The sequence below is a fragment of the Oryctolagus cuniculus genome, chromosome 7 (assembly GCF_964237555.1).
Source record: "Oryctolagus cuniculus chromosome 7, mOryCun1.1, whole genome shotgun sequence".
Lineage (NCBI taxonomy): Eukaryota > Metazoa > Chordata > Mammalia > Lagomorpha > Leporidae > Oryctolagus > Oryctolagus cuniculus.
In genome coordinates this window covers 48367020-48393311 of record NC_091438.1, presented here as the reverse complement: position 1 = coordinate 48393311, position 26292 = coordinate 48367020, and the positions used below count along the sequence as shown (strand labels likewise).

The following is a 26292-nucleotide window of genomic DNA, read 5'->3' as shown; positions in this document are numbered from 1 at the left end:
GTACTTGCAACTTTGCTGGGTTCCACAACCCTACTTACTGCATCTACACTGATAATTTTCATGCAGTCTCATTCACTGTTACATTTCTTCCTCCTTGGATCTACTCCCTCTGGACTCATAGAGCCACCACTCACACTTTTTCTCCACGTAAACTGGCACAGGCTAGCGGTTCTATTCATTATTTTCACTTTCTCATAGCTCACTATGTTCTTTGTACTTTTCCCTCTAGGGCTTGCTGCAATTTGCATCTCATTTGCAGCCCAGAGCCATGATCCCTGGTGGTGCCAGGTCCTGAAGAGGAGCAGTAGGCCCCTCTAAGACAATTATTCAGGGGACATCCTTACAGGTTTTACAGGAAAATGCAAATAAACCGCCTCAAACGAGGAAAGAAGGGCTGCTTCTCATGTAACAGGAAGCTCAGTGCTGGTTAGGGTTTCAAAATCTACAGCCTCACCACATTCTCTTCCTATGATCCCACAGGAACATCCCATAGGAGCCACTGCCTCCTGCTTTTGTATACACTTTCAAGACAGTGAGCCTCAACCGATCCAGAAACCACAACTACTTTTTATGGATTGGCCTCCTACCCCAAAACTTACCCTGCTTAATACAATCTCTCTCATCTCTTATCTGTAACCACTGTAAATTCAATATAAACAATTTATAGGTTTTCCTTCTCTAAATTTTTTTTTTTTTTTTACAAAAATGGTTCTGAGTCCAGTGGACTTATTTCCAACGATCAGCCTTAATCCTGGGGGCTGGGGAATTTGTCCAAGGACCCAGTCCTTTTCTTGCTAAGGCTCAAAGAATCCTTGGTCTCAAGTGTTTTGGTCCAACAGTATCACTACAAATATGCTAAAAGTAGAACAATAGCACCATCTCATAAAGACTTAAATCAGTGTACTTTAGCAAACTGGATCTTTGCTACCATAGTGCTTTCTTGTGTACACACACACACACACACACACACTGCTCCTTCCTACTCACATATCAGATCAGGCATTTGCACTGACCTGATTATTCAACAACAACAAAAAAAGACATGACTTGAGCCATCTTGTAGTCCTCAATTTCCTGTCCCTTTTGCCTCCCTAGCTTTCTGCTTCTCCTCCTCAGATTCTTACTTATTCTTGTCCTCCTGGAGGGTGTCCTCTTTCAAGTCCGTGGCCTTGTCTATCAGGGCACAGGGGAAAAACTGAGAACTGTGCTAATATGGACAGTATTACTGCTGATTGAAATCAACTCAAATAATTGAACTGATCGTCTCTCTCAGGGTGTGTTGTGGTAAACTCCTTAGAAAAGTTCATCTTGAACATTTAGTTTTCCTCCAAAGAGAAATCTGAAGTGACAACTTCCAGAGGATGTAGAGTAAGCTCAAAACTGAAGCTCTGGCATTCACCAGGGATGAGGTGAAATAGCAGTAAAAGTTGCTGGGAGCCAGCTTCTAAGTGTGTAAAACAACCAAAGGGAAGTGATGTCTCTGTTGAGTTTGCAGATGGAGTTTACAAAAGATGGCTTGCTGCCTTTCTTTCCTTTTTAGAGATTTATTTATTTATTTATTTGAAAGTCAGCAATACAAAAGGAGAGGGATCTTCCATCCACTGGTTCACTCCCTAATGGCGACAACAGCCAGGGCTGGGCCAAGCCAAAGCCAGGAGCCAGAAGCCAGGAGCTTCTTCCAGGTCTCCCATGGGTTCACAGGGGCCAAAGCACTGGGTCATCTTGTGCTGTTTTTCCCAGGCCATTAGCAGAGAGTGGAGCAGCCAGGATGGGTCAGGCACCCTTATGGGATGCCAACATTGCAGACGCTTTATCAGTTAAGCCACAACTCATTCTTGAGAGAGATAAGGAACAGTTATAGGAGGGCAGTTGGCCTGCCAGTCTAGCCTTGAAATCATTTAACTACACGATGTTCCCATGATCCCAAAAATGTGTACTGTGACACGATTTCCCTCTTCATGTCCCCAGTGTCTGAAGTCTCCCCAGGTTTACAGATCTAAAGGAGTTTGGAAGAGCAGAGGATAAAAAGATGTAAGCCAAGGTTCTAGCAAGTTTCAGAGCATGACAAGAAGACTTCTTGGTGCAAGGTGTCCAGCGCGTAACAAATCTTCCCAGGCAGATGAATCAATCAATTCACAGGCTTGTATTGGGGTTCCAATCCCGGGCAAGGTTCCCTGGTCCCAACAGAGCAACAGACTGGGGGCCGGAGAAGTCGCGCATCAGAGATGGGGAGGTCTCCTTTCATAGATTCAGGGCATGGGGGTTAAAGGTTGAGGTGGGTCTGATCCTCATTGGTTGACCTTTAGGCACCCTCAGGGACCTTGACAAGGACTTCCCCCACCCCCGGAAGTACAGGTAGGAACCTTCCATTCCCGGAAGTATAGGCCTTCCTTCCATGTGGATCCCAAAGCTACCATCCCGACCTTTTGATGATAGGAAAGGGGGTGACGAAGAGTCTCTCTGGCTACTTCCTGCTGACTAGGGACGTCATCGACAGGGGCCCGCTGCGGATATCTTGGGGCTCCGCTGGGACAGGCATGTATGGATGGAGAAGCATCTGGTTGAGCGCCTGGTTGCTGAAGGCCTTGGTTCATTCCAATATCAGCTGCTGTAAACACTTAAACAGACACTGCAGAATACAAGTCAGGGTGAGAATAGCAACCAATGATACTAAGAGTGGCATTAACAAAGTAATGAGAGGATTTCATAAAGGAGAGGAAATGAGGGGGGGGGGTCTCTGGACCCTTGTGAGGATTGTTTGATGGACATGGTTTAAATCTGATCCCCGCTGAGATCGGGAGAAAGGCCACTCAACTTTTGCAGGTAGAGGGGTTTGTCTGTAGAGAAATTCTGAATAATCATATGACATTAAGTGGAGGAGAGGACCATCAGTATACACAGGTTGGGAGTAGAGCCATTGATGTTAGAGTAGAGGTTATGATTACAAAGGAATGAGACCCGAGTGGGCTAGACAGGGTCTAGAACAAAGGACAGAGTCGTTATTAGAGGACTCAAGAAAGGTGCTGGCAAAGCCACAACTCAGTTTGCTGATTGAGAGGCAAATAGAACCTGACAGAAGGGGCTTGATAAAAATCTGGTGGGCTTTAGGCCTTATAAGTTAAGAGGCCCGGATCTGTCTGTCTCTTCACATGGGGTACATCCTAAGGGAGGTGTGAAGCTCCTTGGGGAAGGCACCCTGTTGACTTGCATTACCTACCTGGCCTGGGAGGAGAGCTGGCCAAGTGAAGGCAGGTGGCATCTCTAACAGGAAATTTACAGTTCTGCCTGCAATGTTGCTGACGCTACTTGGCCATCTCTTCTTAGCAGTGGTGTTCACCTTGGAAGCTGGGCTGAGTGAAGCGCTTTTCAGCTTAGAGCCAATAAGATCTGTGGCTCGGACCTGAAGTCCTTCGACTCCAGGGCAGGTCCATTTCCAGTGATCCAACTCTTGGCTGGCAGAGCTGCCAGGGCTCTTCCTAAGCTGACTTCTGCTGAGGCCCAGGCTTATCACATTGAAAGCCACAGCAGTGGACTGGCCTGTTGGGACTCCTAGAGGGCAGATCACTGTACAGAACAGCTATTCATAGGCCTGCCACCTATCTTTCCATTTCTGATGCCTGGCTTTCTTTCCCTCCTGGTTTTTGTTAAAGCAGACCAGAGGATGCAAGTCCAGGGGCTTCTCAATCCCATCTCTAATCTAAAAATCAAATTGTGCACCTTGGAGAGTCCTTCAGAATAGAATTAGTTTCCTGGCCTCTTCTTTCTTCAAAATAACTCTTTCCTTTTAACCTTCCTTACCAAATGCACACTTCTGTACTTGTGATGTTTTCCATCTGCCAATTTCCTTGATCTACATTTCTAAATAACCTGTTAAAAATGTCAGATTAAGATGAAGGTAACACATCAAATTTCAGCCTGAGTTTCTCCAAGCAATGTTGAACTCTTTTCATAGACAGTTTATAAACTAACCCAAATTTTTTTATAGAATATAACATGCTGAGTATACAAAAGTTTACATTTAGACACATTTATCTCATTTGCCTTTATCCAATTTAAATTAGCAGTTACACCTAAATGACTTAAGATGCTGATATTAAATATTGCTATCTGAATTCAAGTAAAGTTAAAATTGCATTCATCTAGAACAAGTACTAATTACCCATTTTTGTTTCATTGAGTACTGATTACCCGGAAACCTGTTAAAATAAATTCAAAAGAAGTTTAGCAAGTTACAAAGCGATATTTTCAAAGGTAGTGTTCTTCCTAGATTCAAAGAGAAATTCCTTCAAGCTCAGTGTCTTTTTACAGTTACAGTTGCATTTTTCCTAAGAACACCTTAGGCCCATGGTGTCATATTCAGTTGGCCACGTGGGGCTTAGGCACTTGACCTAAAACCCAGCAGACCAAAGGGGTGGGGTGAAGGAGGGAACAAAGAGGGAGAAGGCGAGTGTGAGAGAGAAGAGAGGAGAAGAGCTAGTGAGGAAAGAGAGAGATGAGAGGAGAGAGTGAGCAGGAGAGAAGAGAAAGGAGACCAGAGGAGGAGGCTAGAGAGCCATCTGGGGAGTGAACCAGCGGATGGAAGACTTTCTCTCTCTCTGTTTGTCTCTCTACCTCTCTCTGTAACGCTGCCTTTCAAAAGATTTATTTTTATTTATTTTGAAAGGCAGAGTTACAGAGAGGCAGAGGCAGAGAGAGGGTTCACTCCCCAGATGGCCCCAATGGCCGGAGCTGCACCAAGCTGAAGCCAAGAGCCTCCTTTAGGTCTCCCATGTGGGTATAGAGGCCCAAGCACTTGGACCATCTTCGACTGCTTTCCCAGGCCATAGCAGATAATGGGATTGGAAGTGGAGCAGCCAGGACTTGAACCAGTGCCCATATGGGATACTAGCACTGCAGGCAGCGACTTTACCAGCTATGCCACAGCACTGCCCCCCCCCCACACACCTTTAAACATGTTAACTCAGAAATTGGTGGCATAACCCTATTGGAATCAAAGCCTTCTTTTGAATCTTTTCAGGTAGATTCCCTGCATTGTTGGATTTTGCTGCCATCCCACCAATGATCACATCCTCTTTGCCAGTATCATCTAAAGCAGATAACAAAAAGCCCTAGTGGCTAGAGTGTTGGTAGACATTAAAAAAATATTTTTATTTGCACTGGAAATGAAAAGTGAAATTTGTCCTCAAAGTTATTTTCTTATATGGTCAGAATTGGATTCTTAGGCAGTTTTGGTGTGCTCAAAGTCCATTTCAAACTCTTGCTTGGTTCAGTAAACTTAGATCTATTCCATGAGGTTTTTTTTTTTTTTAGTCCAAGGATGCAAAATCTATTGCTCATAATTATTGCATTATCAAGCACAACCCTTCAGTAAAGAGTACATAGAAGTCTGTGAGAAAAAATAGATTGTACAATTTCAAATTGGGAAATGTGGGATCCCAAAGCCAAGAGTGGGGCTTCCAAGGGACCCTAAGCCGGGACCCATCCAGAGCTGCAAGCTCCTTGCCTGAGGAATCAGGGATGCTTCCCAGGACTTTTTTTTTTTTTTTTTTTTTTTTTTAGTTTGGAAATGCTGTTGACCTTTGTAGATTAGAAAGTGTTGTTAGTTGAAGATGGCAGATGTCAGGTTTTCTGAGGCAAATCCCAATGCCCTCTCCCTGCCTGGTTTCCGTAGTGAAATGGTTATCATGTTCCCCTCACACGTGAAAGGTCCCCAGTTCGAAACCGGGCGGAAACAAAGGAGCGGTTTTTGCAGGACCTGTCAGGCATTTTATCCTGGTCTGGGAGCAACAAACCGAAAACCCGCCAATCCTGTAGCACAGGTGTTGGTGTTACTTACTTGATGTCTATCACCTTCAGTTTGGTTCACTGGACCCCAAGTCACCAGGATGAGGGCATTTGGATGTGGGGCCTGGGAGAGGTAATTAGACTTAGAAGAGGAATAAGATGGTGGTCTGCAAGCCAGGAAGAGTGCCCTGCCAAGGAACCGAATCAGCTGGCACTCTGCTAGTGGCAGCCCGCATTAAAATAGCTCACTAAGGGATTCAATGACAGGACTCTGCAAAGTTCATCATCTCCTTAGTTTCTTAGGTCAAATAGTTCGTTGTCCTTAAATGTGAGTGCTGGCAGGCCGGCGCCGCGGCTCACTAGGCTAATCCTCCGCCTTGTGGCGCCGGCACACCGGGTTCTAGTCCCGGTCGGGGCACCGGATTCTGTCCCGGTTGCCCCTCTTCAAGGCCAGCTCTCTGCTGTGGCAGGGAGTACAATGGAGGATGGCCCAAGTGCTTGGGCCCTGCACCCCATGGGAGACCAGGAGAAGTACCTGGCTCCTGCCATCGGATCAGCGCGGTGTGCTGGTCCCAGCGCGCCAGCCGCGGCGGCCATTGGAGGGTGAACCTTTTTCTCTGTCTCTCTCTCTCACTGTCCACTCTGCCTGTCAAAAAAAAAAAATGTGAGTGCTGGCAAGAGATACTAGAATGATGAGCAAGTGGGAAGCAAGAGACAGATAAGGTGCTAATGACTTAACTGATGAAAACAGGGATACTACACGGATGCAGGCTGCAGTTGTGTCCAGATTTCAGATGTGGACGGTTCACACAGGGTCCAGTGTGGAAGTGGATGGCATGGAATAGACTGGCTGAAGGGAAGCCAATTTTTCATCTGCTTTTATTAGTGGAAGTAAGAGATGATAGGTGGAAAGTAGTTCAAAAAGTGGCAGTAAGCTTGTATTCAATAAACTTATGCCCTTTTTACATTAAACTGGAAGCAATTTACGTTGTGAGAATGAGAAAGTGCATCCAAAGAATACAGCAAGATTTGGCTTGGGAGTAAGCCAATGTACTCAGCAGGGGTACACATAGATTGTAGTGACCAATTCAAGCCCTCAGGTGATACCCTGCTCTTCAGGAGGTGCTGTTCTTGGGTCTGATCATAGAGTATTGCTGTGCGGAGTGATGTCGTGACGCTGACAGGGAACTGTCTGCTGTGTTAAGCATTAGCATTTGACCTGATGCAGAGATTTAGCAGAGACTCTAAGATGCATGCAACATTGACCTGAGAATTGAGGGTTGAGAGTAGGAAGTGCAGGTTTGTGAGAATAAATATAGATGTTGTTGGCATATAGAGGTGGTATTTGAAGGTGTATTGGCCAGACCTGGTGTGTGTCTTGGGTGATGGACAGAGGACAAATAAAACCAAGGCTATGCAAGCTCAAAGTGAAGGTTGATTCCCTTGCTGAGCCCTAAGTTCTGACCCAGCGTGGACCTTGCATGGCCTCTCAGTGAGAGAAGCACGATCCCCTGTCACGGCTCCTGTCCTCCAAAGCCGTCAGGACTCCCAGACCTGACTTGGGGAACAACAACTCTCCAGGTTCTTCTCCTCATCTTCCTTTCCCCGGGGAGAACTGGGTACAGAACTCTCAACTATTTGAACTTCATCAAAAGACCAATATGTTAACATTTCAACCATCAACATTTCTTTAAAATTAAAGATCTCTGCGACTGAGATCCCAGTAGAAGGAATGGGCCATCAAAGAAGGAGGTATCTTTCTCTAAAGGGAGGAGAGAACTTCCACTTTGACTATGATCTTGTCTACATAAGATCAAAGTCAGCGACCTCAAGAGGCTTCCATAGCCTTGGAAACTCATGACTAGAGCCTAGGGAGATTTCTGACGCCATAAGCAAGAGTGTCAAGTTGTTAAGTCAACAACAGGAGTCACTGTGTACTTACTCCTCATGTGGGATCTCTGTCCTTAATGTGTTGTCCAATGTGAATTGATGCTACAACTAGTACTCAAACAGTATTTTACACTTTATGTTCTGTGTGGGTGCAAACTGATGAAATCTCTATTTAATATATAAAAATCGATCTTCTGAATATAAAGATAATTGAAAATGAATCTTGATGTGAATGGAATGGGAAAGGGAGCGGGAGATGGGAGGGGTGCGGGTGGGAGGGAAGTTATGGCGGGAGGGGAAGCCATTGTAATCCATAAACTGTACTGTGGAAAATTATATTTACTAAATAAAAGTTTAAAAAAAATAGCCAGGTCCTTACATAGCTGATAAATTAAAGCATACTAATTGAGGAAATTGGATATTCCCAAAGAAATCAACATTGACCTCAAGAGTTGTTGATCTTTTTATATCACACATTCCTGTACATGCTTTAAACATCATATAAAATAGACACCATGTTTTTATCATAAGATTGGTTATTACTTTTACAAAAAAACCATACATCCTACAAAGTACAATTCCATGAAGCAAAATTGACTTCTTCATTTCTCTATGTTGATTCTGTCCTTTGGTTTCCTTTCTTTTGCGTCTGCTGCTGCTACTTTCTCCTCTGATCAGAACTTTACTTACCTACCCCTACCAGTTAGGTCACCTTCTAAGAACCACTAAGGCAACACTTGGAAGCTGGCCGTTGGAGACAGCAGTAGAAACAAGCAACCTGAATGAATTTCTGATGTTTCACTATGGAGAGCTGTCATAGAGTTGGAAAGAACCTTTTTTGAGTTGCTTCAGGTAAAGTTAGACATTTTGATATTGATAGTTTTGTGAAAGTCTTCTATTAAAATACTTCTGTGTGGGTGCGTTTGTTAGCTTTGACTCAACACTACAATAAACCTCTTTTGCAAAAATGGCTCTTTTTGGGGATACTCTCAGGAGTGACCACTTTGACTGCAGTAGTGGTAGGTGCATTGGTGGTTCAGTGGTAGAATTCTCGCCTCCCACGCGAGAGACCCGGGTTCGATTCCCGGCCAATGCAGATTTGCTCTTTTTGGAATCTTTACACTTCTCTGTGAAATTGCACTGCATAGGCTGGTGCTAGGACCCTTGTCTAGGCAATCCTGAACTGATGACAAGAGTCCATGAAGCAGCAACACAATCTTAGTAGGATCTCAAATTACTGCACACAATAAGAGCGTAGGAGAGTTTTTGCAGTTTGGAATGTTGGTTCTTGGAGCCACTGCCACTACCACCTAGGCTCCTGGACGGTCCAGGTGCATCAATCATTCCAGAATCAAATGTCACTAAGTCCCTGGGATTGCACAGAAAACTGCATTGGGTCCCCCACTCTGACAACTGACATAGGTCAGGCAAGAAATTGTGATGTAGGAGGCAGGTCTGTAGGGTCTGTCGGAGAGCAGGGTCACACAGGTTTACTGCTAGACAACCCAAGGGAACAGTCACAGAATCTTTGCAAAGCGTCTTGAGAGGCTGCTCTTCACTCCTGATGTTGAAAGTCCTTCTGAAGAGCCCAGATTTCCATCCTAAAGGTTTCAGTGCAGCCCACAGACTGAGACCATGTGCCCAGATTGCACTAGGGATTTTCAAAAACTTGATTCTTGTTTGAATTTCTTTTTCTGAAGATGAACTTTTCCTGTCCAGTGACGACTTTGCAATCCAACATAAAGCTGGACATCTTTGAAACACAGGAAGCCCCAGGCTTACCAGACCTCTAGGCTAGCAGGCTGATTCAGGTAAGCACCAGGAAGACACTTCCCCCAATCCCTGGTGTGGGAGGGGCCTTGGATGAGAGTGCACTGCAGAAGGTGATCTCCATGTGCTGGTTCAGTGAATGCTGACGTCCATCAGCGACAAACATAAGGCAGAGCCCCAGAGTTTCCATGCTGGGCGTCAGCCGGCTCTTCTCAGACTCCTGTTAAATTTTCCTGCACACTTTCAAAAGCTCATTTTACTGCACTGTAGTGAGTTTGAGCCACATAGTTGTGTAGCCTGGGGTATGTTGCTTGTGGGACTAGTCAAGTGGCAGGGGCCTGAGTGGGAATTGGAGATGACAACAGCAGGCCCAGAGGGAGAGTTGGGAAGAGCATGGGAGCATAAAACGACCCTTCCCTGAGCGGGAATCGAACCCGGGCCGCGGCGGTGAAAGCGCCGAATCCTAGCCACTAGACCACCAGGGACACACAGCAAGCACTGTCTGGTCTGTTTCCATAGCAGCAGCGGCTGCGTTGGACACGCGCGGCGGAGAAGAACTAATCCATGTTACCACACCTGCGCCTCGTCCCGCCTTCAGGGAAGCCCTGGGAGGCCGGCCCCTGCAGATTCCCGCCAAAGGGCGAACCGCACCGGATGCACCAGGAGCCCCTCCCCGCAGGCCGCCTGGCGTCCCAGCTGAGCTCAGAAACCACGCAGCCTTGGGGAGCAGACAGCGGGCCTCCGGGGAGGTGTGTACAGGCGACAGGACACCCGGGGGTGGCCGGCGGGAGGGAGACCCGAAGGCGCCCCGGGTACAAGGAGCTGAGTTGAGCCGCTACGAGCTCCGACGACAACACCCACAGAAGCAGGGACACAGACGCCCGAGGGAATCTCTCCCAAGCAAGGGCCTTGAGATCCACAAAGACCACGACGAGCCCGTCCCCCAAACCCTGCCGCCCCTGAGTGTTTCCATCTCAGCTGGAGCTCGGTCCCCATCCTCCCCACGCTCAGAACAATCCCAAACACGAGGGCTCTGACGCCGGGGCGTTCCTCGACTCCACATCTAACCCGCCAGGAGCGCGTGTGTTCCTGTGGCTCGAGGACGGGCCTTGCTGTCACCCGCTCCTTCCTCCTGGTGACGGAGTTCAAGTAAGCGGCGCGGACCAAGGCGAGCAGACCCATGACCCTCGCGCCTCCTGGCAATGGCACTGGGCTGTCCTTGCGCGCCTTCGTCGGCTCTGTCCTCCGCTTCAGCCTCTGCCAGGCCTGCTCAGGGCCCAGGGACCGTGGCGGGTACCCGGCAGCTCCCGGGGCGGCCCACGGAGGAGCTCCAGCGATTCTTCGGGGACGTGCGGGGACGTGGCGTGGCGCAGGCGTGCGGGGCCGCAGGGAGTGCGGGATCCCCAGAGGCTGGCGCCCGTGCTGCTCCCGCAGGAGAGCGGACACTGCCCCCTCTGTCCCGCAGGACCCTAACGTGTTCGTGGAAACGCGGGGTTTCTCATTCCGTGTGGATGGGGGAAATGACCGAAGGCGGCGGGAAGGGGACGAGAAAGGCACCACATTGTCTCATGAAGATACCAGGGCACAGGCTTCATCTGCATGGCTCTCAGGGAAATATTTTAGCAGGTACTACCGCGGTTGATTTCCGTAGTGTAGTGGTTATCACGTTCGCCTCACACGCGAAAGGTCCCCGGTTCGAAACCGGGCGGAAACAGAATTCTTTTCCTGAAGCCAGGAGAATAAGAGCAGAGTGAGGAGGAGAAGCGGCCGTGTCCACGTGTCCACGCAGCTCACATCAACCAGACCTCGTTTCTCTTCTCCCGCGCTGGCCATTGTCACCCGACTCCGGCCAGGTTTACAAGAGGGAAATGCTTTCAGGTTTTCTTTCCTTTCTTTCTCACTTTCTCTCTCTACATATTTCTCTTCTTTTCTTTTAAATATTTCTTTGTTTATTTATTTGAAATACAGAGTTAGAGAAAGATGGAGACGTCTTCCTTCTGCTGGTTCACTCCCCAAATGGCCTCAACAGCTGAAGCTGAGACAATGCACAGCCAGGTGCCAGGAGCTTTTTCCAAATCCCCAGGTGGGTGCAGGGGCCCAAGGACTTGGCCATCCTCCACTACTATCCAGGGAAGCAGCTGGGACATGAACCGGAGCCTATGGGGAAGCCAGCGCCGCACACCACAGTGTAGGCCCCTCAGGTTTCTTACAGTGAATCTTCTCCATAGGCCTCAGTCCTCTGCCTAAGCTGACACGGAACCAGTGCTTTCTGGTTTGTGAGCTCCAGAGGGGAGCTGAGGAGGGGCCTGCTTGGCTTCCCATCCTATGGGAACACAGCGGCAGAACCCACTGATTGGTGGAGAGAACCTGAATTTAAATCTGCATCTGGATCTCAAACCAAGCTGATACTGTCAATATTCCTCAGGCACCCCAGTTGAAAGTATATATTTACATTAACCCACCCCCACCCAAGAGAATTCTCAGGACACTGTGAGGGTTGCACGCCCCCTCTGAAGGTTCAGGCAGCCGACAGTTTTAATAACTGGAACCCCAGCGTGTGCTGAGTGCATCCTAATGGCTCCCAACCCCTTGCCCACACTCTCTTGTACTTTATCCCTGGAATTCTTGGCGCTGTCTTCACTGGTGTGCTGTCTTCACCACAGCCAGAGCTTTGCCTTCTCTCCCAGGAGAGCTTTTGAGCCCTGGTCTTAGATGGTGCTGCTTGGAAGGGCTTGGGTGGCCAGTGGAGGATGGCCCAAGTGATTGGCCCCTGTACCCACGTGGGAGACCCGGAAGAAGCTCCTGGCTTCAGCCTGGCGCAGCCCCAACTCTTGAGGTCATTTAGGGTGTAAATCAGCAGATGGAAGATTTTTCTCTCTCCCTCTCTCTGTCTCTGTAACGCTGCCTTTCAAATAAACAAATAAATCTTAAAACAAAAAAAAGCTCTTGCTGACAGCTATAGGGCCATAATAATTTCACCACACACTGGAAAGAGGTGAGCAGCTCCTCACTGCTGCAGGCTCAAATGCCAGGAAATACTAGCCTCTCCAGGATAATGGACAATCAATACAGACTCACACACTAGTTTTCCTGACATGTGCCATCAAACAGAGAATGCATCTCTGTCAATCACCACCTAACAGAGATCACCCCAGAAGTTCACTTGAAACATGACACTCAGAAACCCCCAGCGATGCCCCTGGTGGGAGAAATCACGATGCAAAAATTAAAGAAAGAACAAAAGCCTTGGTCCAGGACCCAGGTTCAGCATGCAGGAGTCAAGAGCTCTGTTTCTGCTCATGGGAGAAACAGAAGAACCAAGGGATCATGAGCCCACAGCACTAGGGCCCAGGTCTGCCTGTCGGGTGCAGGTTCCTTTGGCTCCAGTGATGCATCTCACATGGACAGATGGTCTGGGCAGAGCCCCAGCAAACATCTGGCAAGGAATACTATGGAGAGAGTTATCTGCATGCTCACTGACCATGGTATAGCAGGAGAAGAAGCATTGGCTTCTCATCACTTCCTGTGGAAGCCAACGCAAGATCTCTGAAGATATAAAGGAAAGCAGGAGAACAGGTGTCTGACACCATGAGGATTCCCCTTTGGGATAGTGGCTTGGCTGAAAGCCATAAAAGAGGTCATCTGGCAGGGTTCTTTGGATGCATGTAACCAGGTCATCACAGACAACAGTTGCAGTTATTGGAAGTCTGCAAGCTAGCTTAGAAGTTTAGCTGTCAATACCCGCAGTAGAGCAGCTGTGGGGAGTGCCCACCAAATCCTCCTGTTGGACCAAGCTCTTAGTCAAGCAGGGGGTCCACTCCCCTTGTTGGAGGTTCAAGATCCCTGAATAGTAAGCTTGTGCTGACAAGTAAGTGAAGTTAGAGACACTAATGGAGTTCATAAACCACCTGGAATATGACTTAGTGCCATTCTCGGAAAAGAGCAGTTTCCAAGTTGGCTGATATTTGAAGCCGTGTATACCAGCTATAAGGAAGCAGTTGCACAGGCAACGCTACACTATGGACACCGCTGCACAGGGGCTAAAGACGTGCATGATACATCTTCCTAGTGTACAATACAATGACCACTGCGGTGTTCTCATGAAGCCAACCAGGCTTCAGAAGAGTTTGAAAGTACTTGCACAGAGTACAAAAACTTATTTTTACAAATTATTGTTAATAATGGTGGGGATGGCGCTGTGGCGCAGCAGGCTAAAGCCCCGGCCTGAAGCGCCAGCATCCATATGGGCACTGGTTCAAGTCCCAGCTGCCCCACTTCCCATCTAGCTCTCTGCTATGCTCCTAGATCCTGGCTTCGGATCGGCACAGCTCCGGCCATTGCAGCCAACTGGAGAGTGAGCCATGGGATGGAAGACCTCTCTGCCTCTCCTCTCTGTGTAACTCTGACTTTCAAATAAATAAAATAAATCTTAAAAAAAAAAAAAAGAGCCGGCACCGTGGCTCAATAGGCTAATCCTCCACCTTGCGGCGCCGGCACACCGGGTTCTAGACCCGGTTGGGGCGCCGGATTCTGTCCCGGTTGCCCCTCTTCCAGGCCAGCTCTCTGCTGTGGCCAGGGAGTGCAGTGGAGGATGGCCCAGGTGCTTGGGCCCTGCACCCCATGGGAGACCAGGAAAAGCACCTGGCTCCTGGCTCCTGCCATCGGATCAGCGCGGTGCGCCGGCTGCAGCGGCGGCCATTGGAGGGTGAACCAACGGCAAAGGAAGACCTTTCTCTCTCTGTCTCTCTCACTGTCCACTCTGCCTGTCAAAAATTAAAAAAAAAAAAAAAAGGAGAAAGAAACCACCTGTAAAACAAAACAAAACAAAACAAATTATTGCTAATAATGGTGAGTACGCCGGACCTCACTGGCGCCAGCACATTGGGCCCCAGGACTGGGTTCCTCCTCGGTGTGTGTTTCAGGATTCCTTGGCTCCCAAAAGGTGGTCTAGGAGAGTGGAATGACGTGGGGAAGTGGCCTTTGTGGAGACAGCAGAGAAGTAGATACAAGAATGTGCTCATCTGCGTGCCATCCCTGGGTGGGCTCAAACCACCAACCTTTTGGTTAACAGCTGAATGCGCTCACCAATTGCACCAGAGAGACTGGGCTCTGAGGGCACAGGGAGGAAACCTTCTCGGTCAGCTGCCAGCTTTGAAGGAAGAGGTTTTGGGCGGTGGTTTCTGTAGTGTGGTTTTTATCACATTCCCCTAACACGCGAAAGGTCCCCAGTTCAAAACCGGGCGGAAACAAACTTGTCCTTTTTCCGAAAAGAAAACCGTAAGACTCACACTTAAATGCTTGCCCCCAGAGAAATAATTGCTCCGATTCCATAATGATACCTGCATGGATACAACCATTTTACTATTGCTCACTCATTTTGCAAGCTTGGAGGGGGGGTTAGATGGCTACATTTATGGGCTAGCTAGATAAATTATAGTACAGACATGTTATGCATGTCTACACTGAATAGAAAACTGATCTAGATTGCTTTGAATACATGGTACTGGCAGAAAACTTAACTAAAAAGTGAGTTTTGAATTAATTCAGAGCAATATTTGGAGTTCAAGAAACAAATCCCTAGGAAGATATTTATTTCAGCCATGGAAGACCAGCATTCCATATGGAGTTCAGTGAATTTCCTACTTTTTCTTCTATAAAAAGCTCAGGAAAGTTTGGGACCAAAATTTAGAAATGATACACATAACTTGGATATATCTCAAACATAATGGGCATAATTACCTGGGAGTGGGGAGAAGCCACATACAAAAATGTACACAAGGGTGATTCAAAAATTTCATAGAAAATGGAATTAAAACATTCGTTTTGGTGAAACATTTTTGAAATCCAAGCATTTTTTTTCCTGATATGATTTTTTGGGTGAACTTGGTGAAGACTGCTCATCTGAATGGATTTCAAAAAAAATTACAGCCAAGGAAACTTACCTTTGACAGCCATTTAACACAATCTTCTTGAAGTACCCTTGTACAATCATTGACATGAATTCAAAAATAGGCAATTGTGAGCTCTGGTGATAATACTCAGATTAGTGATTAACTAAGAGAGAGAGAGGGAAGGAATGGCTTGGAAAGGGGCTCCACACACCTTTCTTGAATCATAGTAATCTTCTGTAACTTGAACTGGGTGCTGACTGCATTTGTCAAAATTAAACATACCGCAAAACTCACTTCTTTTTAAAAAGTTCTGTACCATAATGCAGTAATTTGCCATGTGTACTGTAGTGTAATAATTTATTGTTCCCATAAAAACTAGGATACAGGGAGTGGAGACAAGCCATTCTGGACCATGACTTTTTATTATAGTTTTTATTGTAAACTCATTCAATGCTCAATCTGGTTTCCTGTTTAGAAAGAAAGAAAGAAAGAAAGTAAGAAAGAAGGAAAGAAAGAAAGAAAAGGGAAGAGAAGAGAAGAGAAGAGAAGAGAAGAGAAGAGAAGAGAAGAGAAGAGAAGAGAAGAGAAGAGAAGAGAAGAGAAGTACGACTGGTATTTGAAATAGCTCTCCTGGGAGAATGGCTAAACCACACTATTTCATTAGTGGAAACTGCTTCCGCGGGTCCCTGCGAGGCAGCAGTTCACCGTTGGGGGTATTTCCCGTCCAGTTGTGACAAAGAGCACATCCAAATTTCCTTCTTTGACGTGGCCGGCTCCGGGTTTGTGCACGGTGAGGTTTACTCCTCTTCGAAATGTAGATCAAGCAAATTGGCAGATGGAAAACATCACAAGTACAGAAGTGTGCATTTGGTAAGGAAGGTTAAAAGGAAAGAGTTATTTTGAAGAAAGAAGAGGCCAGGAAACTAATTCTATTCTGAAGGACTCTCCAAGGTGCACAATTTGATTTTTAGATTAGAGATGGGATTGAGAAGCCCCTGGACTTGCATCCTCTGGTCTGCTTTAACAAAAACCAGGAGGAAAAGAAAGCCAGGCATCAGAAATGGAAAGATAGGTGGCAGGCCTATGAATAGCTGTTCTGTACAGTGATCTGCCCTCAAGCAGTCCCAACAGGCCAGTCCACTGCTGTGGCTTTCAATGTGGTAAGCCTGGGCCTCAGCAGAAGTCAGCTTAGGAAGAGCCCTGGCAGCTCTGCCAGCCAAGAGTTGGATCACTGGAAATGGACCTGCCCTGGAGTCGAAGGACTTCAGGTCCGAGCCACAGATCTTATTGGCTCTAAGCTGAAAAGCGCTTCACTCAGCCCAGCTTCCAAGGTGAACACCACTGCTAAGAAGAGATGGCCAAGTAGCGTCAGCAACATTGCAGGCAGAACTGTAAATTTCCTGTTAGAGATGCCACCTGCCTTCACTTGGCCAGCTCTCCTCCCAGGCCAGGTAGGTAATGCAAGTCAACAGGGTGCCTTCCCCAAGGAGCTTCACACCTCCCTTAGGATGTACCCCATGTGAAGAGACAGACAGATCCGGGCCTCTTAACTTATAAGGCCTAAAGCCCACCAGATTTTTATCAAGCCCCTTCTGTCAGGTTCTATTTGCCTCTCAATCAGCAAACTGAGTTGTGGCTTTGCCAGCACCTTTCTTGAGTCCTCTAATAACGACTCTGTCCTTTGTTCTAGACCCTGTCTAGCCCACTCGGGTCTCATTCCTTTGTAATCATAACCTCTACTCTAACATCAATGGCTCTACTCCCAACCTGTGTATACTGATGGTCCTCTCCTCCACTTAATGTCATATGATTATTCAGAATTTCTCTACAGACAAACCCCTCTACCTGCAAAAGTTGAGTGGCCTTTCTCCCGATCTCAGCGGGGATCAGATTTAAACCAGTCCATCAAACAATCCTCACAAGGGTCCAGAGACCCCCCCCCTCATTTCCTCTCCTTTATGAAATCCTCTCATTACTTTGTTAATGCCACTCTTAGTATCATTGGTTGCTATTCTCACCCTGACTTGTATTCTGCAGTGTCTGTTTAAGTGTTTACAGCAGCTGATAATGGAATGAACCAAGGCCTTCAGCAACCAGGCGCTCAACCAGATGCTTCTCCATCCATACATGCCTGTCCCAGCGGAGCCCCAAGATATCCGCAGCGGGCCCCTGTCGATGACGTCCCTAGTCAGCAGGAAGTAGCCAGAGAGACTCTTCGTCACCCCCTTTCCTATCATCAAAAGGTCGGGATGGTAGCTTTGGGATCCACATGGAAGGAAGGCCTATACTTCCGGGAATGGAAGGTTCCTACCTGTACTTCCGGGGGTGGGGGAAGTCCTTGTCAAGGTCCCTGAGGGTGCCTAAAGGTCAACCAATGAGGATCAGACCCACCTCAACCTTTAACCCCCATGCCCTGAATCTATGAAAGGAGACCTCCCCATCTCTGATGCGCGACTTCTCCGGCCCCCAGTCTGTTGCTCTGTTGGGACCAGGGAACCTTGCCCGGGATTGGAACCCCAGTACAAGCCTGTGAATTGATTGATTCATCTGCCTGGGAAGATTTGTTACGCGCTGGACACCTTGCACCAAGAAGTCTTCTTGTCATGCTCTGAAACTTGCTAGAACCTTGGCTTACATCTTTTTATCCTCTGCTCTTCCAAACTCCTTTAGATCTGTAAACCTGGGGAGACTTCAGACACTGGGGACATGAAGAGGGAAATCGTGTCACAGTACACATTTTTGGGATCATGGGAACATCGTGTAGTTAAATGATTTCAAGGCTAGACTGGCAGGCCAACTGCCCTCCTATAACTGTTCCTTATCTCTCTCAAGAATGAGTTGTGGCTTAACTGATAAAGCGTCTGCAATGTTGGCATCCCATAAGGGTGCCTGACCCATCCTGGCTGCTCCACTCTCTGCTAATGGCCTGGGAAAAACAGCACAAGATGACCCAGTGCTTTGGCCCCTGTGAACCCATGGGAGACCTGGAAGAAGCTCCTGGCTTCTGGCTCCTGGCTTTGGCTTGGCCCAGCCCTGGCTGTTGTCGCCATTAGGGAGTGAACCAGTGGATGGAAGATCCCTCTCCTTTTGTATTGCTGACTTTCAAATAAATAAATAAATAAATCTCTAAAAAGGAAAGAAAGGCAGCAAGCCATCTTTTGTAAACTCCATCTGCAAACTCAACAGAGACATCACTTCCCTTTGGTTGTTTTACACACTTAGAAGCTGGCTCCCAGCAACTTTTACTGCTATTTCACCTCATCCCTGGTGAATGCCAGAGCTTCAGTTTTGAGCTTACTCTACATCCTCTGGAAGTTGTCACTTCAGATTTCTCTTTGGAGGAAAACTAAATGTTCAAGATGAACTTTTCTAAGGAGTTTACCACAACACACCCTGAGAGAGACGATCAGTTCAATTATTTGAGTTGATTTCAATCAGCAGTAATACTGTCCATATTAGCACAGTTCTCAGTTTTTCCCCTGTGCCCTGATAGACAAGGCCACGGACTTGAAAGAGGACACCCTCCAGGAGGACAAGAATAAGTAAGAATCTGAGGAGGAGAAGCAGAAAGCTAGGGAGGCAAAAGGGACAGGAAATTGAGGACTACAAGATGGCTCAAGTCATGTCTTTTTTTGTTGTTGTTGAATAATCAGGTCAGTGCAAATGCCTGATCTGATATGTGAGTAGGAAGGAGCTGTGTGTGTGTGTGTGTGTGTGTGTACACAAGAAAGCACTATGGTAGCAAAGATCCAGTTTGCTAAAGTACACTGATTTAAGTCTTTATGAGATGGTGCTATTGTTCTACTTTTAGCATATTTGTAGTGATACTGTTGGACCAAAACACTTGAGACCAAGGATTCTTTGAGCCTTAGCAAGAAAAGGACTGGGTCCTTGGACAAATTCCCCAGCCCCCAGGATTAAGGCTGATCGTTGGAAATAAGTCCACTGGACTCAGAACCATTTTTGTAAAAAAAAAAAAAAAATTTAGAGAAGGAAAACCTATAAATTGTTTATATTGAATTTACAGTGGTTACAGATAAGAGATGAGAGAGATTGTATTAAGCAGGGTAAGTTTTGGGGTAGGAGGCCAATCCATAAAAAGTAGTTGTGGTTTCTGGATCGGTTGAGGCTCACTGTCTTGAAAGTGTATACAAAAGCAGGAGGCAGTGGCTCCTATGGGATGTTCCTGTGGGATCATAGGAAGAGAATGTGGTGAGGCTGTAGATTTTGAAACCCTAACCAGCACTGAGCTTCCTGTTACATGAGAAGCAGCCCTTCTTTCCTCGTTTGAGGCGGTTTATTTGCATTTTCCTGTAAAACCTGTAAGGATGTCCCCTGAATAATTGTCTTAGAGGGGCCTACTGCTCCTCTTCAGGACCTGGCACCACCAGGGATCATGGCTCTGGGCTGCAAATGAGATGCAAATTGCAGCAAGCCCTAGAGGGAAAAGTACAAAGAACATAGTGAGCTATGAGAAAGTGAAAATAATGAATAGAACCGCTAGCCTGTGCCAGTTTACGTGGAGAAAAAGTGTGAGTGGTGGCTCTATGAGTCCAGAGGGAGTAGATCCAAGGAGGAAGAAATGTAACAGTGAATGAGACTGCATGAAAATTATCAGTGTAGATGCAGTAAGTAGGGTTGTGGAACCCAGCAAAGTTGCAAGTACTTCCTCACCGACGACACAGTCAGTACTACTGCAAGGTAATAACCATCTACTGTTCAACAAAGCACAGCCAGGGCAGAGCGCGAACGCAGTGCCCCACTACCACAAATTCTGCAGTCGAGTTTCCCGCATGTGGGGAAATCGCAGGGGTCAGCACTCCCGCAGTGCAATGGGAGAGCCTCGCCCTGGGAAAACCACCTGCCTGATCATGGTGTCTCCCCTGCCAGGTAAGTATGAGGACCAAACGCTCCACCCCAGCACAGCCTCACACGCCCCGCACTCTTCACACGCGCTCACTTTGCGCCCCTCAACCTCCCCCGCCCCGGGCCCTCTTCGCCCTCACGCACGCACAGCGCACGTATGTGCCGCCAGCGGTCCCGTGCTTTCTCCCACAGCACGGGAAAGCGGTCGTGAATCTACAGCAGGTCCCGGACCAGCAGCCCCTGCGTTGCGTTGCTCTATCTACATAGCCCCGCCCCGTCCGGGACGCCACCGCAGGCGCCCCGCCCACCCCGCGCCCAGCAGCAGAACCACCAGCGCGCCCTCCAAGAGCTGAGTGACAGCTATGCCCGTCCCGTCCCTCCCTCCCCGACCCACGCGGGCGCCGCGGGGAGACCCGATTTATCTCCATGCATTACACCTGCTTTGATAAGCCTGAGGAGCATCTACTCTTTGAACTGGAGAAAAATCAGGGGAGAGCGAGCACACCGTCCCCACTACCACACATTCTGCAGTCGAGTTTCCCCCATATGGGGAAGTCGCAGGGGTTAGCACTGCCGCAGTGAAATGGACGAGCCTCGCCCTGGGAGCACGGTTACCAGAGATTGGCAGGGTTCTTGTCTGGGCCCAAGCAAGAAATCAGGCGTGAGACAGAGAGTAAGCAGAAAGCAAAACAGCAAGGTTTATTAGGACAGGGCCAAAGTAAGAATGGATGGGCACCTCTCCAGACAGACCCTGAGAGAGAGTGCCCAGTCAGTCCCTCAGACTGGGGGAGAGTGAGGTTACATGGTTGAGTGGAGAGAGTACACCTGGGCAGGCCAGGCGGGTGGCTCAGCTGCCAGGCAGAGGGTTGAGGCCAGGGGCTCTGAAGGGGATGGGCCTTGCCTTGCTGCCTCTGCTCTTCCCGGAACAAAGGACTTTTTGGATGTAAATGCGAAAAGTTCCTATCTGAGTTTTGCTTCTGAAGTTCTCAGAAACAGCAGGAAGCCTGGCTGCCATTGCCCTGCTTAGAGGAAGGATGGGCAGGACCCTCTGGAAGATCCCTAGGATGTTTGAAGTGCACATACTGGGCTGCACCTGGAAGGTGATCAGGCAGAAGGGGCGGGGACCCCCACCTGGCAGGTTACTGGGTAGAGGGAGCAGGGCAGGATGCAAATACTGGGCTGCCCCTGGCAGGTTATTGGGGTGACTTTGAGATGCATATGCTGGACCTACATGTCAACTCTTTAGGCCTTTGTCACACACACATAAGCTCATATGTGACTTCCTACCTACAGAACCACCTGCGTGATCATGGTGTCTCCCCTGCCAGGTAAGTATGAATTCCGCCCCTTCTGTCCCAGCACAGCCTCATACAACTCTCTGTGCACACACACAGTGAGTTCCTCCTGCTTCCTGGGCTCTCCTTGCACTGATCCTCAGATCCCAGCGAGTTTCCTGAAACAGGCTGTGATGTGACCTTTTTGTCGCCCGGGACTTGGGCGTACTTCCTTACCCAGAGCCTGAGCAGCTGACCCCGCTGGCCCCAGCTGCATGGTCGCTGTCCCCTCTGCGTTTTTCAGGCAGCGCCCTTCGCCCATCCCACTTCCTGCCCGCGTCAGCGCCTTCCTCTCCCGAGTGGAACGATGGCGGCATAGCTGCTTCAAATGGGTTGCGACCTAGGCGGCTGGGCCCACGTACTTGGGCAATCTTCCCCTGCTATTCGCAGGCCACAAGTAGAGACCTGGATCATAAATGGAGCAGAGGGCACCTAGACCAGCACCCATATGGACGCCGGCAATGCAAGCAGCCCCAAAATCGTTGTTGCTGTGTCAGCAGATATGTGTTCTCTTTGTGAGAAGACTCACTGGAAATACTGTTTCTCGACCTGGTCTTTGGCTAGAATGTCGTATTCAGAAAAGCTCACGGGCCCAGGCTTGGCCAGTTTTGAAGAATGGAAGTTGACTTGATTGGACCAAGAAAGCCCCTGGAAGAACCCTGCCCTTGGCGCGGGTCTCACAGGTTCCCAGCCTGGTGACAGGAAGGCCCAGGACCAATACAACCATTGTGAGGACGACAGGAAGAGAGGAACTCAGCCAACAGGAGAGACGTTGAAGGCCGACTTGCACAGCCAGACCTGCCTGTGTCTTCCCACCATAGAGAGGCATTTAAAGAAGACTCCTCATTAAAAGTCCCAGCAAGGCCAGCTTAGAAGGAGCTTATATAGCCAACTGCTATCCTAGCTGCGCTCAATAACCAGACCATGCATTAAACTAGACCTAGTTGAAGTGCCAGTGAGCCATGGCCTGACCAGAGTCACTCCTTTTTGTCCTTTTCTTGGTATCCTCTATTTTCCCTAACCAGGCACATGACTGCCATCTATTGAAAAACTGATCTTGTAAGAATGTTATCTGTAAGGCTTGGTTACATAAGGTCAGGAAATGTGTGAGATGCCCCTGAGATAAGCGGATCCTACTTCTCTAGCTTCTGTAACATCTGCTTGGCTAAAACACAAGTTCTGTAATTCATTTCCAACTAGCTGTGGTTTTTGCCTTTACAGGCTTACCCCTGAGCTCAGTCGGGGCTGCATGGTTTGGAGAACACATGCCCCATGCAGCCGCCAGCCTTCAGAAACAAAGACGCCATAATATCGCCCCTGGGACTTTGGCATCTTTTGTAACTCACTGTCCCAAACCTAAGTTTGTCACTGGGATTATCTTTATTAAAAATGGGGCCACAGTAGGGGGAAAATTTACAATTCAGGGAAAAAAACTATATAGCATTTTAAATATCAGATTGTGGTTGTTAGGTCTGGAATAGCTTGGGGTGTTGGCCTTTTTGACTCCCAGAAAGGAGAGACGGAAAAACGAGATGGAAACCAACCTCAACAGACAGGTTCCTTTATTGGAAGCAGAAAGGTTGGCGACTGTTCTTGCCAAGAGACTGTGCACAGGGCGTGTTTGGGACTCAGGTTTTATCTGCTTCGTAGAGAATTTGCCACTCGGGGCAGGAGTGGAGAAGGCAGCTTGGGCAAAGCGGGTGACACTTTGAAGCCTCAGGGGACTTCCCCTGAGCATACACTGAATGGCAACCAATACTGGTGCCACTCACCCTGGTTGGAGAATGCAGTGGTGCAGATGGGAGTGTCTCCTGTGACTGCCACCCCAACTATTCACGAGTGAGCAATGGCTTCTACCCCATAACTTTGGCTTCCACTGATGTAGAAGTCTTAGGTTGTAAGGCTGAAACCTGAGGCTGTCCAGCGGGGCTGGGGTCTGTGGGCCCCTCAGGTGTAGCTAGAACCTCCTTCACAGGCAGGCTGCCAGCTGTGGCTGGAAAAGTTGTCTCCAGACCAACCGGCATCTCCCCTACTGATAGCTGCTTGTGCTGCATGTGTGATCCTGGGGCTTTAAATCACACCTCCAGGGTGGGTGCACTCTTTCACCCAGAGGAGGCAGGGGAAGGCACTGAGCCCCTGGGGAGAGTCAGACTGGCTCTAAGGGGATCCTGGCTGTCTTGTGTGACCCTTGGCTTTTTAAATCACACCTTCAAGATAGTTACAGTCTTCCACCCAGAGCTAGCAGAGGAGGGGACTGAGCCCCTAAAGAGACTGGCTGTCTCCAGGAGACCCCCGCTATCTTCATGAGCCCCAAGCCAGTCAACATACAGTATGTGAAAGCCCTGTCCCATGGGCGCCCCCAATAGGATAACCTAATGAACAGGCAGTAACGGCTTAAAACTTGGGACATGTCCTCAAAGCCAGTGCCCAGCTCAGGCACTCCGCTGCTCTCCTGCTCTCTCTGCTGAAGTAGACACTGAGACTACTGGTGTGGCCAGGTGGAGGAGCTCAGGGCAGCAATCACTGACAGGGAGAAGAAACTGGGCTGGGACGCAACAGGGGGTTCAGGAAGCATGAGAAGAGAAGCTGGACTGAACCTGAGAGTAATTATTGTAGGACTTTGTGCTGGTATAGAAGTATTCCAGGTGTTTTTTGTTGTTGTTGTTGTTGTTGTTGTTGTTGTTGTTGTTTTTTTTTGACAACTTTTGATGCACCTTAAAAAGCTTGGAATATGTACCAGAAAGGAAAAAACAAAAACAAAAACAAAAAAAACAAACAGGGGATGGCACACTCAGAGGCCCCCACTACCACAAATTCTACACTCGAGTTTCCCACACTTCAGGAAATCACAGGGACCAGCACAGCCACAGTGCAATGGCCGAGCCTCGCCCTGGGGGACCACCTGCCTGATCACTGTGTCTCCCCTGCCAGGTCAGTATGACCTCCGACCCTTCCACCCCAGCACAGCTGCGCACAGCTCGCTGTGTACACACGCGGTGACTTCCTCTCCTCCTCAGGCTCTCCTTGCGCAGATCCGCAGATCCCAGCGAGTGTCCCGCAACAGGCCAGGAGGATTTCCACAGCGTGGGACTCGTGCGTGGTTCTGCAGCCGGTGCCGGAGCAGCAGCCCCCGCGCGACCTCATCTGCATGGGCGCCGCCCCTCAGGGTCCTCGGGGGTCGCGCCCTTCTCCTAGCCTGCTTCCGGCCTCGGGTCGTGCCTAGGGACCTTAGGTGGTTCGTGAAGTAGCACAAAGCAGCCATAGTTGTGCACCCAGCGAGAGCCTCCTGGAGACTGCCCATCAGCCACGCTTACCGCGTTTTGTCGTTTGTGTTAGCCCCACTTGGTGCTAGAAAGACGGTTTTCAGTCGAATTCCACCTCTCTGCCCCAGCAGAGAGGACCGGGCAAGTCTCACACGCGGGGCGGGACACTGCCATCTCCTCATGGGCGTCTCCTCACCTCACCGGGGCTTAGTTCATTGCTGCGCCTGTTCCATTCCGAAAAGGCAGACACAAGACCGCACGAGTCTGACAAAACCCCTCGGGGAAGTTGCATCTGAGGAGCTTAGTGGGTGACTTTCAAAGGGTTGACGTTTAGTGCATAGAGGGCAACTCTGAACTTTCCGCAATGCCCTACAGTCTGTTAGTAAAATGGCGCAATCTTATCTATGGTGTGATCTATAACCCGGACAGCATCCTAGGCGGTAGCGCCCGCCCCCTCGCCCCACCACCCCCGCCGCCATGGCTGGAACCAGGTGGCCACATGGCGCAACTGATGGAACAAGGACATAAAGGCTCAGCCATTCTCCCTCACTGCCCAAAAGAGAGAAACTTTGGTATGTATTTCTTGCCCTGGCACCTCCATTGGCTCTCACACCGTATTGCCTTCATATTCCACCCTGCATTCTTTTTTTTTTGTTTTGGTTTGGTTTTTTTTGTTTGTTTGTTTTGACAGGCAGAGTGGACAGTGAGAGAGAGAGAGACAGAGAGAAAGGTCTTCCTCTGCCGTTGGTTCACCCTCCGGTGGCCGCTGAAGCCGGCGCACGGCGCTGATCCAATGGCAGGATCCAGGTACTTCTCCTGGTCTCCCATGGGGTAGAGGGCCCAAGCACTTGGGCCATCCTCCACTGCAGTCCCTGGCCATAGCAGAGAGCTGGCCTGGAAGAGGGGCAACCGGGACAGAATCCGGCGCCCCAACCAGGACTAGAACCCGGAGGATTAGCCTAGTGAGGCGCGGTGCAGGCCCCATCCTGCATTCTTTTCCCATCCTGCATTCTTTTCCAGGTTCCCAAAGCCTCGCCCAATTCCTTGAATCCCCTTTGCTTGCTGTTCACTACTCCCACCCCCAGCCCCAGTCCTCCTTCAAAAGGTCCAGCCACTGGGGATCGGGCCTTCTGCCACGTGGTCCATCCCGTATATGCAGGCAGCTGGTCGACCAAGCGACCTCTGGGCTTTCTTTTCTCTGAACAAATTGGGTCTGGCTGCCTCCTCTCACTTCTGTGCCTCTTTCCCTAACATTTGGTGCCCAGTTGGCGATGCAGGGGAAGGGGGCCTCTGATGGTGTCAGAAATGAGGGTATTTGACTGATTTAGCAAGTGGGTTAAAAGTGAGGGCAGCCGTCCCTGGGTGGGCTCGAACCACCAACCTTTCGGTTAACAGCCGAGCGCGCTAACCGATTGCACCACAAAGACTCCACGCTCAGCAGCACAGGGATTGCCCCTTCCCCGGCCCGCGTGTCCCGGGCTGCCGCCGGCCTTG

At 49.0% G+C, this 26292-nt stretch overlaps 5 non-coding genes across 5 annotated transcripts; 2 read left to right on the top strand and 3 right to left on the bottom strand.

Moving 5' to 3' along the window:
* The first annotated feature begins 8699 nt into the window (after positions 1 to 8699).
* On the top strand, positions 8700 to 8770 carry TRNAG-CCC (transfer RNA glycine (anticodon CCC)). Its single transcript has one exon. It is a non-coding gene; the product is annotated as a tRNA-Gly (tRNA).
* Positions 8771 to 9857: 1087 nt separating this feature from the next.
* TRNAE-UUC (transfer RNA glutamic acid (anticodon UUC)) lies at positions 9858 to 9929 on the bottom strand. Its single transcript has one exon. It is a non-coding gene; the product is annotated as a tRNA-Glu (tRNA).
* A 1156-nt stretch (positions 9930 to 11085) lies between these two features.
* TRNAV-CAC (transfer RNA valine (anticodon CAC)) lies at positions 11086 to 11158 on the top strand. The gene has a single exon. It is a non-coding gene; the product is annotated as a tRNA-Val (tRNA).
* An 8911-nt stretch (positions 11159 to 20069) lies between these two features.
* LOC127493883 (U1 spliceosomal RNA) lies at positions 20070 to 20233 on the bottom strand. The gene has a single exon (XR_007924420.2). It is a non-coding gene; the product is annotated as a U1 spliceosomal RNA (small nuclear RNA).
* A 4078-nt stretch (positions 20234 to 24311) lies between these two features.
* LOC127493890 (U1 spliceosomal RNA) lies at positions 24312 to 24474 on the bottom strand. The gene has a single exon (XR_007924427.2). It is a non-coding gene; the product is annotated as a U1 spliceosomal RNA (small nuclear RNA).
* Between the last annotated feature and the right edge of the window lie 1818 nt (positions 24475 to 26292).